Raw genomic sequence first — 12,862 nt, 5'->3', positions numbered from 1 at the left:
AGGTACACAAACCTTTGTTTAGGTAAAACGAAACCTAAAAGTAGTGACAGGTAAGAGGTGGGACGATGAGCCAGGCAGCGGATTCAGGGTGAGGAGATTCACTTCCAACCTTGGTCCACTTCCCACCAGGCCTGCGGCCCACAGCAGCTTGAAGTCTGCATTCGGCCTCGGTTTGGGCTCTGAACGTAGACAAGCAGTCCTCAGACACCGCTTGTTGTTCTCTGAACCATAAACACGTCCTGTATTCTCCGACCACTCCTTCGTACGCCCTAAGTCTTGGTCTTGCGTTGTCTTAGTCTAGCTCCCTGACTATACTCTTGAGCTAGGTGAGGTCAGGAACCATATCTTACACATCGTTGGGTTCCTAGGGACTTACGTGGTCTGTCAGGGGGAGGCACGCATGCTTGAAAAACTAGCAGAAAGAAGGAAGAGCAGGATAACTGGTCTACATCACAAGAGTCCGAACTCCCTGAAATCCTAAGGGGCCCAGCATCCTTTTTAAAATTGCCAGAAAGAGGGGTGCCTGGGTGGCTCAGTCAGTTAAGTGTCTGACTCCTCATTCGGGCTTAGGTCATGATCTCACGGTTTGTGAGTTCGAGCCCCAGGGCGGGCTCTGCACTGATGGTGCGGAGCCTGCTTGGGATTCTCCCTCTCTTTCTCTTTCTCCCTCTGCCTCTCTCTCTCTCAAAATAAATAAATAAACTTTAAAAACCAATTGCCAGAAAGAGACCTCGGTCCACAGACAGGGGCTGTGACAGACAGACCTGGGTGTGGCGCATCTCTCTAAGGGCTTGGGTGTTGGACTCCTACATGAGAAGACCACCGACGGTTAGCTTGCAACATGACATCCAGTTTCGTGGCGTGCCCCGCAAGAGTACTATCAGGTGGCAGGATGCTGACCCCCCTCATGGTAAAGCAGAGGAAATCTTGGTAAGACAGCACACACGTGACCAACTCGGGAGATAAAAACAAAGACGCAGGAAGCACCTAAGACGGTATTTCATCTAATTTCACCATAAACCAGGGCCCCTGTGATGCACAACCCTAGCCAGTACCACGTGCACAAGTGTCCAATGGGAAAGGCGTCCCCTGAGCCGTGCAGAGACGCCCTGACCATCATTAGCCATGAAGGTGTTAGAGTCTCCATATTCATAGGTTAGCAACCCGAAGCTCTGAGAGGTTAAGAGAAGTGCCTAGGGTCACAAAGCTGAGTGAATGGTAGCATCGAAGTTCAAATCCAAGTGCACCGGGGTCCATAATCCACTTCTCTTTCACTATAAACCTGCACTAAACTGTTGCAAGTTCTGGAACGTGGATTTTATTACACGCATAGAGCCTAATATGCCCCCTTACATCTGGGTAAAGACCTACTTGGCTTTCCCGGAATTAATTGTGTAACTAGATGGCAAATGGAAGTACTTTGAACTCAAACAATGATCTGTATATTTTGGAAAACATTAAATTCTCTCCTAAACAACTGGGTTTATTTACCATAATGAGTCTAAGCAATCACCTCTGGGGTTCTGCTAACCCACTAGAGATCCATAGTTCCTTCCCATGGAACCCACAGCTAAGGATATCTGGCCCAAGACATAGGAGTACTGGACTAGGTATTCACAAAACCTGGCTTCTCTCTCCGTTCTTGATGACTTTGGGCAAGTCACTAAACCTGTCGGCACCTAGATTTACGTTGAGTAATCCCTCTCTCATGCACAGACTACTAGGAGGACCAGAAAAAAAATGGTGTTTGAACCAAGTCATTGTAAAGGCATAGGAAGTGTTCTGAACAGACCAGAGAGCAGCCCCTTGGCTCAGGGCCATGCGGACGCCATGTGTGACAGGGAGAAATGGCAGAGTGGAACACCTGACTTTCAGGTCCTCATCTGAGACTCTTCAATGTTAAGTGGCTTCCAGACCGTTCCTGGAACCCATGGGAAGTACCGTAGGAATCAGTGGCTCTGGGGAGAATGGGCTCTCGCCTTGGGCTGCAGAAGTTTTGGAAGTAACGAAATGTACAAAGGGAGAAAAATTCAAACCTACGATCGTGAAATCGGGGAGGGGCCTTGTTACATGTCAGAAAATTAAGGAATTCAATTTCCTCAGACACTCAGCCCAGCTAATCGCATGACTACAATAGCTAAAGAACTCAGAAGAAGGGAAAAGAGCATTCAAAAAGCACCTCCAGTATGGTATGGTAGGCACTTTAGCTGCAATGACTAATTTATTTCTTTTAATGTTTATTTATTTTTGAGAGAGAGAGAAAGAGAGAGAGAAAGAGAGAGAGAGAGAGAAAGCGGGGAAGGGGCAGAGAGAGAGGGGGACAGAGGATCCGACATGGGTTCTGCACTGACAGCAGTGAGCCCAATGCGGGGCTCAAACTCAAGAACCTTAAGATCATTACCTGAGCCAAAGTCAGACACTTAACTGATGGAGCCACCCAGGCACCCCTGCAATGTCTAATTTTATCTTTACTATAACACCATGAGATAGATATTCACAGCCCCATCTGAGAAAATGAAAACACTGATGCTTAGCAAAGTTACGGGGCTTCTCCAAAGTCAACCAGTAGTCAGTGCCTGAACCAGGATTCCAACCTAGGTCTATCTGACTCTAAAAGTTTATGGTCTTTGCACTAAAAGACAGACATCTGTGTTGAAAAACAATGAAATGTCAGTGTTGACCAAACTCAGAAATCAGGGTCTCAGAAATCAGAACTCAGAAATCAGGGTCCCTACAGGGACAACTTAACCCATAGACAATCACAGGAAAAAACCACCTTTGCCATCTGCAATGTCCCAGCCCTGACCAGTGTGCACTGTTTTACCCTCAGGCAGCCCCTTCACAAAAATTAGGCTTATAAGATCCACAATAACCCTGTCAGGTAAGCACAGGAAATCATATTAGCTCCATTTATAATTGAAAGAACTGATGTTATAGGAAGGAAGGGAGGGAGGGAGGGAAAAGGAAGGAAAGGGAAAGGGAAAGGGAAGGGGAAGGGGAAGGGGAAGGGAAGGAGGAAGGAAGGAAGGAAGGAAGGAAGGAAGGAAGGAAGGAAGAAGGGAGGGAGGGAAAGGGGAGGGAGGCAAAGGGAAGGGAAAGGGAAAGGGAAAGGGAAAGGGAAAGGGAAAGGAAAAGGGAAAGGGAAAAGGGAAGGGGAAGGGGAAGGGGAAAGAAGGGAAGGGGAAGGGGAAAGAAGGGAACGGAAGGAGGAAGGAAGGAAGGAAGGAAGGAAGGAAGGAAGGAAGGAAGGAAAGGGGAGGGAGGCAAAGGGAAGGGAAAGGGAAAAGGAAAGGGAAAGGGAAAGGGAAAGGGAAGGGGAAAGGGGAAGGGGAAGGGGAAGGGAAAGGGGAAGGGAAGGGAAGGGAAGGGAAGGGAAGGGAAGGGAAGGGAAGGGAAGGGAAGGGAAGGAAGGAGGGAAAGAGGAGGGAGGCAAAGGAAAGGGAAAGGGAAAGGGAAAAAAGGGGAAGGGGAAGAGGAAGGGGAGACAAGGGAAGGGAAGAAGGAAGGAAGGAAGGAAGGAAGGAAGGAAGGAAGGAAGGAAGGAAGAAGGGAGGGAGGGAAAGGGGAGGGAGGCAAAGGGAAGGGAAAGGGAAAAGTAAAAGGAAAGGGAAAGGGAAGGGGAAAGGGAAAGGGGAAGGGAAGGGAAGGAGGAAGGAAGGAAGCAAGGAGGGAGGGAGGGAATGGGAAGGGAAAGGGGAAGGAAGGAAGGAAGGAAGGAAGGAAGGAAGGAAGGAAGGAAGGAAGGAGGGAGGGAGGGGAAGGGGAGGGGAGGGCAGGGGAGGGAAGGAAGAATTTCCAAAGTTGCATGTGTGACTAGAAAGCAGTGCAGTAAGTTGGGACTTAACTCTTCTATGTATGAGTGAAATGAAACAGGAGGTAGGGAGGTAGGACCCGATTCACTATCTAGGAGCTGAGGCTTGGAAGGAGCTGGTGGTCACCTTCTGGCCATCACCTACTGTCCCAAGGTTGAGGGTCTCAAGGGTCTCAAAAAAGAAGACCTCCTCCAAAAAGCCCAGCACAACAGTCCTGCCACTTTAAGACAGCCTCAGCCTTTAGGGTCATGGCCCCAGTGCACTCATCGGAAAGCTTACCTCAGGGCTCCCCAGGTCTCCTAACACCACCCTCTGTTCAGGCTCCAAGTCCAAAAACTGGCTGGAGTTTCTGGTCATGAACACAGAGTATTTCAAGACCCTTTTTCCTCTCTCCTGCTGTTCTGAACAGACAGGGACTAAAGCAGTTCCATCTAAGCAGCCCAAACTGAAGGAAAGGAGTAGTAAAATTTTCTCCCCTGTTTCTCTGGGGAAACACACCAAGCTTTGGATTTTCCAGAGGTCTTAGCCCCTGGGCCTTTGCACTGCCATAGTCTCTCGCTTGTCCACTTGCCTGTCAACCAGACAGAGTTACCTTTCTGCTTCTGCCCTCCCATGGAACCCCCTCAGGTTTATATCAGGTGCTAAGCAATGCTTGCTTTTCCTGCTGACCCCCTGCTAGAGGGGAACCCCTCCTGGCTCATTCCTGAAACCCCAGTGTCCCGCACAGGACCTGAAACTGACTGGGTACTCAATAAAGGCTTACTGAACTGATGGGACTAGGTCAATAAATCTTTTCTACCCCCACCAGGCTTCTAGAAGAACAAGAACAACCCACATTATCACCTACAAAGAACAAGCCAGGGGCCTCTGGGTGGCTCAGTTAGTTAAGCAGCCGACTTCTGCTCAGGTCATGATCTCGTGGTTCATGAGTTCGAGCCCCGCGTCGGGCTCTGTGCTGACAGCTCAGAACCTGGAGCCTGTTTCGGATTCTGTGTCTACCTCTCTCTGCCTCTCCTCCACTTGTTCTCTCGTTCTCTCTCTCTCTCTCTCTCTCTCTCTCTCTCTCTCATACACACACACACACACACACATAAATACATAAAACATTAAAAATTATTTTTCAATAATAAATAAAAAGAACAAGCCAACACTAAACCAACAGTAAGAAAACCCCAAAGTAAGGTTCCTGCCCTGGTTTGCTCATCACTATATGCCCGGTACCAAAGGCAGGACTTGGCACAAAGAAGGTGCTCAAAAAAGGTGGACTGAATCACAGAATAACTTCAAGTCTCCCACTTCCTATTTATAAAAACAGGCAAACCACCTATTCTCACCACTCAACGAATCGTAACACATAATACATGAGGAAAACAGCGAAGCCTGTGAGACATCGAGACCCTGTGACTCCCGGCCCCATATTCTACCACCCCATTTCTTAATTAGGAATGTACCCCTTTGCTGCTCCATAGTCCAAGCTTCCAGGTCTCCTTACCTGCTCCCGGCTAATCCCCCTGGGGCTGCAGGCCCAGCAGGTCCTCAGGAACCAGCACTATTCTCCATAGGAGGAAGGTTGGCTTTATGGGGTCTGGAGGCCAAGGCTCATTTTTCTCAGGATGATCAAAACACATCTGCAAAGGCCAAAAAAGAAAAAGAAGCAAAAAAAAAAAAAAAAAAAGAGGAGGTTCAGAGCTGGTTTCCAGGAGGGGCAGGGTTAAAGATTAACAAGGTGGTCAAGCACCTCTGAGAGTCTTTTGGCTCAATCCAGGAAGCCCGGAGGGCTCAAAAAAAGAAACACAAAGAGACAAGAGCCCATTACAGGTGCTGAGCTCAGGGTTGGGAACAGCAGAGAAGTCCTGGAAACAGACCTATATTAGATAAGAACATGCTAGAAGGATAAAGCAGGCACCACAGAGCAACCTGGGAAAGAAAAGGATTGTTTAGTCACTGGTTTAGGGGTAAATAGCAATTTGGGGAGAGAAGATTCAGCTCATCCCTAAAGACACTCTAGACAGATTTTTCAAAGTTATTTCTTATCGGGGCACCTGGGTGGCTCAGTCGGTTAAGTGTCAGACTTCAGCTCCGGTCATGATCTTACAGTTTGTGAGTTCGAGCCCCACATCAGGTTCTGTGCTAACAATTCGGAGCCTGGAGCCTGCTTCAGATTCTGTGTCTCCCTCTCTCTCTGCCCCTCCCCTGCTCATGCCCTGTCTCTCTCTGTCTCAAAAATAAATAAAAACATTAAAAAAATATTTTTAAGTTATTTCTTATCAAAGAACACTTAGTGATATGTGAAATTTCTACCAGTATAATGCTAACTGGAAAAAATAGGTTGTAAAACTATATATAATATTCTAGTCAAATCCAAAAAAATAAAAATTTTAATGTACATGTGAGAGAAAGGACTAGAAAAAAACAAAACAACACTGGATGGTAGAATAATGTTTTCAGCTTTTACAATTTTTTGTATATTCCAAAATTTCTAAAATGTATATGCATTACTCTTAGAGTTGGAACAATATTACAAAAATAAATAAAATTTTAAAAAGCTACAAACAGAATTCGATATTCGAGCGTCTGACTCTTGACTTCAGCTCAGGTCATGATCTCACGGCTCATGAGTTTTTGAGCCCTGCAGCCCCACGTCAGGTTCTGTGCTGACCGGGCAGAGCCTGCTTGGGATTCTCTCTCCCACTCCCCTCTGCCCCTTCCTCGCTCACTCTCTCTCTCTCTCTCTCTCTCTCTCTCCCAAAATAAATATATAAACTTTAAAAAAAAAAAGGAAATATACATATATAACACAATATTAATTAACTTAAAATATACAAGGTAATACGTAATAATATACAAAATGTATAGATAATTGTGTATGAATTTATGTAGCAACAGGGGGAAAATTCTTCAAACACTGTAACAAAAAAAAAAGTGAAACAGAGAATGTTATCTGTGCATCCATCGTTGTGACTAAAAGTTACTCGCGTCCAAATATCTAGGAAAAAATGTACCTGACTGAGACCTGGTGAGCAACTGGTGAGCAGAGAGAAGTTCTCATCTTTCAGTCTGACTTCCTTTATTACGCTTCTTATGTTACTGGCAAAACTGTTAGGGACAACACTTGAAAATACATTTCAACCTTGTGTATCAACCCCACGCACACTATTGGGCTGGCCTTGAAGCCTGTCCTGGAAGATGCAGCGTTAACAGAACTCAGAGGAAGCCAGAGTGGCCATAACTCCCTCCCTCCCTTGACCCAGGAGGAGACACCCGCCCGCCTTGCAGGCCTGGGGTTCATACCGGCAGGAGGGCAGCTGTGGGCGGGCCCTGGGTTATGTCACACAGGGCAAAAGCGAGAGGTGCCTTGTGGTGTTCCTTGTCAAAAACTCAGGGGGCTCCTTATCAGATCAAAGAACTGGCGCCCAGGCACTCCTGGTCAAGTCCTAAAATAGCTCTGAGACCTCTTCCTCTTTTCATGTCATGTATGCTTCCTTTGTGGCATAAGAGTTTGTAATTACGCATGCGTTCGTATGATTATCTGATTACCAGCTGCCTCCTCTGCTAACAATGTAAACTCCTTAAGTAGGAGCCTTCTCAGACTTCTTCACTACGATCTTCAGTGCCTGGATGAGTGTCTGGCACCTGGTAAGCACTCGATAATTATTTGTTGAATGAGTGAAAGATTACCAGGCCTTCGGAGGCCTATGCTTCCCTCAGGCCACACTGATGGAAAAGGTTCTTTCTCAGCACCCTCATGAGGAACACTGAGGGTAGCCCCCTGCCCTCTAGGTGATGCCTCTTGCCTATGAGTGCTGATTCGCTGCCAACCCCCCCCCCAAGCTGCTAGACCATGTGACTTGTTTGAATTCAGGGCGCAAATAGTTAATGCAAATCTTCCTGTCCCTATCAATTGCACCTGTTCAGAACAACTCGCCCTCCTAGGATGTAACAACCACTCCCTGCCCGATTTCCAAAAACCAAGTAGCTGAAACAAAAGTGGCCCAATTGTTGATGTCCATCTACCATAGGCGAGGAGAGTCTTCCGGAAGTAGTCACTGCTGCTCGTAAGGCTGCAGTGGTGGTGAACTTCACCCAGCTGCAGGAATTAGAATCCTCAATTCTCTGGGTGAGAAACTTTGGCCATCAGCTACCATTTATTTGGTACTAGCTGTGTGCTCAGCACGCAGGGGTTGAGGTTAAGAGCTCTGGGATTACACAGATTGGGGGCAAGAGTCCAAACTCTCTCACCAGTTACATGACCTCTGGCAAGCTACTCAACCCTCTAAGACTCAGCTTCTTTATCTGTAAAATGGGAGTAATAATAAAAGACCCTATCTCATAGGATTGTTTAAATAATCAAGTAAGGTGATACACCCATAGGGATTACGATAGGCTTGTGACAAAGACCATAGGCATCACTTCATTTACTCCTCACCATCCCCTCCGGTGCACCCCATGGTTGTCCCAGATTACACATGGGTAAGCTGAAATAGGGAAGAGGAGTAATTTTCTCAGAGTAACCCAATTATTGCATTCCAAATGCCCTATGTTCTTGCACCCTTTGTTGCCCTGCAAGTAAATTTCCTTCTGATGAAATGTCTTTTCCTCCCCTGTTCACACGGGGCCACACCCACTCAGTCCCCCACCATCCCCTGCACCAGTTTATGTGTCCCTGGACTCTGAAGACCTTTTTGACTTCCCCCCCCCCCCCCCAGAGATCCATACAACTCCACTGTGCCTGTTCTGGCTCTCATCAGACTACGTGACATTTAGCTGTTTGCAGGTCTGTCCCACCCAGACGGAGAATTCCTTCATCTAGCCAGGTTCGGAACCGTAAGTGGGACGTGCTCAGTTGTGTCTGAATGAAAGAGCGAAGCTAGCTCTGACACCACCCTTCCCCATTCCCCATGCCCTTCAACAATCAGATCCACATTCATCCTCGCACCCGTCCGTCACCTTCAGTTGCTAGAACCCCCTTTGCAGCACTGTCGCTGCAGAAGCTTATTTTGTCTGTGGGATACACAGAGTGAGAGGGAATTTACCACCTCTCAAAGTATATAGCTTTGTGAACAGCTCTGCCCCTTAGAAGGTCTTAAAATGAAGAGAAATCAGCTCCCCCATAAAAATAAACTAGGGGGTTAAGCTCTGCTTTTTGGAACCACATAGATTCAGAATGAGAACCACGATGACATGTGGAGCCTGTGCTCAGTGCTGAGAACTTCACGTGCACCAGCTCATTTCATCCTCACACAACTCCATGCAGACCACACCACCTGCTACCAGCATCGGTGAAGTCATTTCCCCTCCACCGGGACACTCTTCTTCACCCCTTGAATATTTTTGCAGCTGGCTCACTGTAATTCTCCCCACGCTGTTTCTGTCCTGACTCGTGGTGATATCAACATCCACCTACAGAACGGTTCTAGTCCCTGGTCTCTCAGTGAATCTCTTCTATTCCAGTGATTGTGCCTTTAGCCACTCACCCCCAAGGTCATATCTCCGATCTTATCATTTTCATAAAAGACTCCACAGTCTTGATTTTCAGGACCACCACCCCCACACACCATTCCTATCTTCGTAGCTTTGTCCAACCAGTTCTGACCTCCAACTGTCTTCTGTGGTTCCTCCTACGACCTTCTCATGGTCTCACACTTCCTTCACAGTCCCACTTCCCTTCCTTCCCAGATTAAACTCCACAGTCACTCATTAAATTGAGCTCCCCCATCACACAATATTGGATAAACCCCAATCCTGGTTAAAGCCAACTCTCTGTGCCCCTCCACACCTGCGAGCATACAGCTGCATACGTAAAGAAAATCAAAAAACGATACTTAGTGGAGTTTGCCTCAAGTTCATGATCATAAACTGCCGGTAGCTGCTTTATGCTTCCTAGTAATCACATGCTACTTTTCTAGTCAATTCACCTGCCACTCGCCTAGAGGACTATGTGACTTCATCCCCATGAAAAGTCCCCTCATCTTCCCCTTTCCTTGGTGAACGTGCTACTTACTCATAGAGAGAAAGGAAGCTACCAGAATCGAATCACCACATGTGCACCTCTGTACCACAGCTATTCACCTTACCTGCATTTATGTCCAAATGATGTCTTGTTACTATGGATGCACCCAACACTTGCCGTACCCAACATTTGCTCCACTAGAACTCATATTTATTTTTTAAAATATTTTTTAACGTTGATTCATTTTTGAGAGAGAGAGACAGAGCACAAGGGGTGGGCGGGAGGGGTGGGGGAGTGGCGAGAGCAGAGAGAGAGGGTGACATAGAATCCAAAGCAGGCTCTGGGCTCTGAGCCATCAGCATAGAGCCCGATGCGGGGCTCGAACCCATGAACCACGAGATCATGACCTGAGCCAAAGTCAGACACTTAACCAACTGAGCCACCCAGGCGCCCCAATGTGCCACTAGAACTTACATACTCTTCTCTGCTTAAGGATATTCTTCTATAAAATCTCCCCTTTTTCTTCTGCGTCATATGTATCCCTCTCTCAAAGATGATGCTTATCAGCACATAGACAGGCTATTGTTTCTCCTATCTTAAACAAACATACAAACCCCTTTTGGTTGATGTGAGGCGACATGAAACACACAGCACCACCTACGAAAAACTCTCATCCAAAATGTTTCACCTGTATATAATCAAGCCTTTACATGTAATTCCAGTTTTGAGAAAACACGGGCGAAAGAACAAGTTAAATGACACCACAGACAGAAGCCAGAAAGCAGGGCATTCTACAGAACTGAACTAGTTCCATCAACAGGTCAATGGGCATGAAAAGCAAACGCCTTAAAAGGCAAAAATGTCATATGCAATATGCAGACTTTGCTTGAATTTTGATTTGAACAAAATACCACCAGGGACAAATGGGATCCCACTATCAAATGGGGATATCTGAATATAGATCTGGTATTAAATGATATTAAGAAATCATTGTTGGGGTGCCTGGGTGGCTGAGCCAGTTAAGCGTCTGACTTCAGCTCAGGTCGTGATCTCATGGTTCGGTTCATGAGTTTGCGCCCTGCATCGGGCTCCCTGCTGTCCATGCAGAACCTACCTCAGATCCTCTGTCTCCCTCTCTCTCTGTCCCTTCCCCCCTCGTACTCTTACACTGTCTCTCTCAAAAATAAATTTAAAAAATTTTTTTTAAAAAAAGAAATCATTGTTAATTCTGTTAGGTATGATTATATATGTGGTTTTTTTAAAACAGTCAGTCCTATGCATGTGAAGTAGAGATGAAATCTACAACACTTCAGCCACAAAACAGATGAAGCAAATATGAAAAACACGTAATGTCATTTTTTCAAGTGTGTTCAAACTAGGCTAGGTCATAAATAAGAGAGACTTGCAGACTCTTCTTGGACAATATCGTTGGGTGGGAGTGGGCAGAGTTTAAGCTCGAACAAAAAAAAGGACGGGAGACAATTTTTTTCTGTTTTACTGAAGGAATTCACTGAAAAAGACACATGACTTTACAACGGTCACACATTTCGCCGTGGCGTACGTTCTACATTATAATCGCCATTTCCCTGTCCCTCCTGCGTAACTTCTTGACCTCATTTCACCTTCCAGCTGCTGCCCTCTTTCCTTCGCAGTAAAATTCCTTGAAAGAACATTGTACAGTCACGGTTTCTAATTTTCCTCTTCCCATCCTCACTTGAACCCACCCCAGCAGGCCTCCGCCATCTCCAGGAAACGGCTCTTGTCTACGTCACCAAAGACCTCCGTGACCTCCATGCTGCTAAGTCAATGGCCAGTGCTCAGTTTGCACCGTGTCTGGCTCCTCAGCGGTATTTTGAGAAGTTGGTCATTTCCTGCTTCTGGCTTCCAAAACCTACACGCTCTCCTGGTTTTTCTCCACCTTACTGGTCATTCCTCCGTAAATCTCCATTGCTAGTTCCTCCTCATCTCCCCCATCTCTGCACACGGAAGTGCCCCTGGGTTCTGCACTTGGCGTTGGCAACACTCGTTGTCTGCTTGTTGTGAGCACCTTGTGGTTGGGTCTATCCCTCCTCTACCCATTTTGCACTCAATCCATGCTTGCTGACATTCACCAGAATGAGATCAGAAAACAGGTTATGTCAGTGAGTTTCTGTGAAAAGGAAGTCCTTAAGAATTGAAAAAACACCAACAAAACAGCAGGGTCAGGATGGGGGTGTAGAATAAAATACTATACTCACTTGACCACTTCCCTATCACCTATTACCAGTGAGGGGAGGCAGCAATGCCCAGAGCACTGATGGTCAGACTTTGAGCATATCAGAATTATCAATAACTGGGGCGCCTGGGTGGCTCAGTCAGTTAAGCGTCTGACTTCAGCTCAGGTCATGATCTCACATCCCGTGAGTTCGAGCCCCGCATCAGGCTCTGTGCTGACAGCGCAGAGCCTGGAGCCTGCTTCGGATTCTGTGTCTCCCTCTTTCTCTGCCCCTTCCCTGCTCACGCTCTATCTCTGTCTCTCTGTTTCTCTGTCACTCAAAAATGAATAAACATTAAAAAAAAAAAAGAACTATCAAATTACTTATTGAAATGCAGATTCCTGAGTTCTCCCTCAGTCATTCTGATCCAAGTGGTCTGGGATGGGGCTCAGAGATGGGCATTTAGCAAGCACCCGTGTGATTCTGACACAAGTGGTCCCACCCACACATCATGCTCTGAGAAAAGGGCAGCTGAGGGCACCATGACTCAAAGTGAGATCCGCAGTTAAGGCTAGTCTGAGAACGCTTTCTCAAGATCCGGGATGGATTCTAGGATAGGAATCTAATGTAATCAACTTTTATACTAATTCGAAGGAGTAATTTTATGCCTATTGATCCTAACAATAACTTTAAGAGTATTCCAAAAATTCCTCTTCATTGCATTTTAGAAGCTATTGATGTGGGAGAGGTTGGCGGGAAAGAAAAGGAGTCTTCACAGATGGTGCGAGAAGCCCTGGCTTGGGAGAAAGGGTTCACGCTCTGTCATCTCAAAAGCCCAGATTCAAATCCTGACCTTTCTACCTGTCAGTTATATGAGGTTAGACCAGTCCATCAGCTTCTAATAA

At 46.5% G+C, this 12,862-nt stretch overlaps 1 protein-coding gene across 6 annotated transcripts in view; it reads right to left on the bottom strand.

The window, feature by feature from the left end:
- Window positions 1-12,862, bottom strand: part of ST6GAL1 (ST6 beta-galactoside alpha-2,6-sialyltransferase 1) — a 120,917-nt gene that overhangs the window by 29,136 nt on the left and 78,919 nt on the right. For all 6 annotated transcript variants that reach the window (XM_047099533.1, XM_047099531.1, XM_047099532.1 and 3 more), the window contains one exon: window positions 5,305-5,440. The gene's annotated coding sequence lies outside the window, so the exon portion shown is untranslated. The remainder of the gene's footprint in view (window positions 1-5,304; window positions 5,441-12,862) is intronic.

This window comes from Lynx rufus, unplaced genomic scaffold, assembly GCF_022079265.1.
Source record: "Lynx rufus isolate CCGP_SWC_20201006 ecotype Redwood Valley unplaced genomic scaffold, mLynRuf1.p SCAF_5, whole genome shotgun sequence".
NCBI classification, from domain to species: domain Eukaryota; kingdom Metazoa; phylum Chordata; class Mammalia; order Carnivora; family Felidae; genus Lynx; species Lynx rufus.
This window is presented reverse-complemented; position numbering and strand designations above follow the sequence as displayed.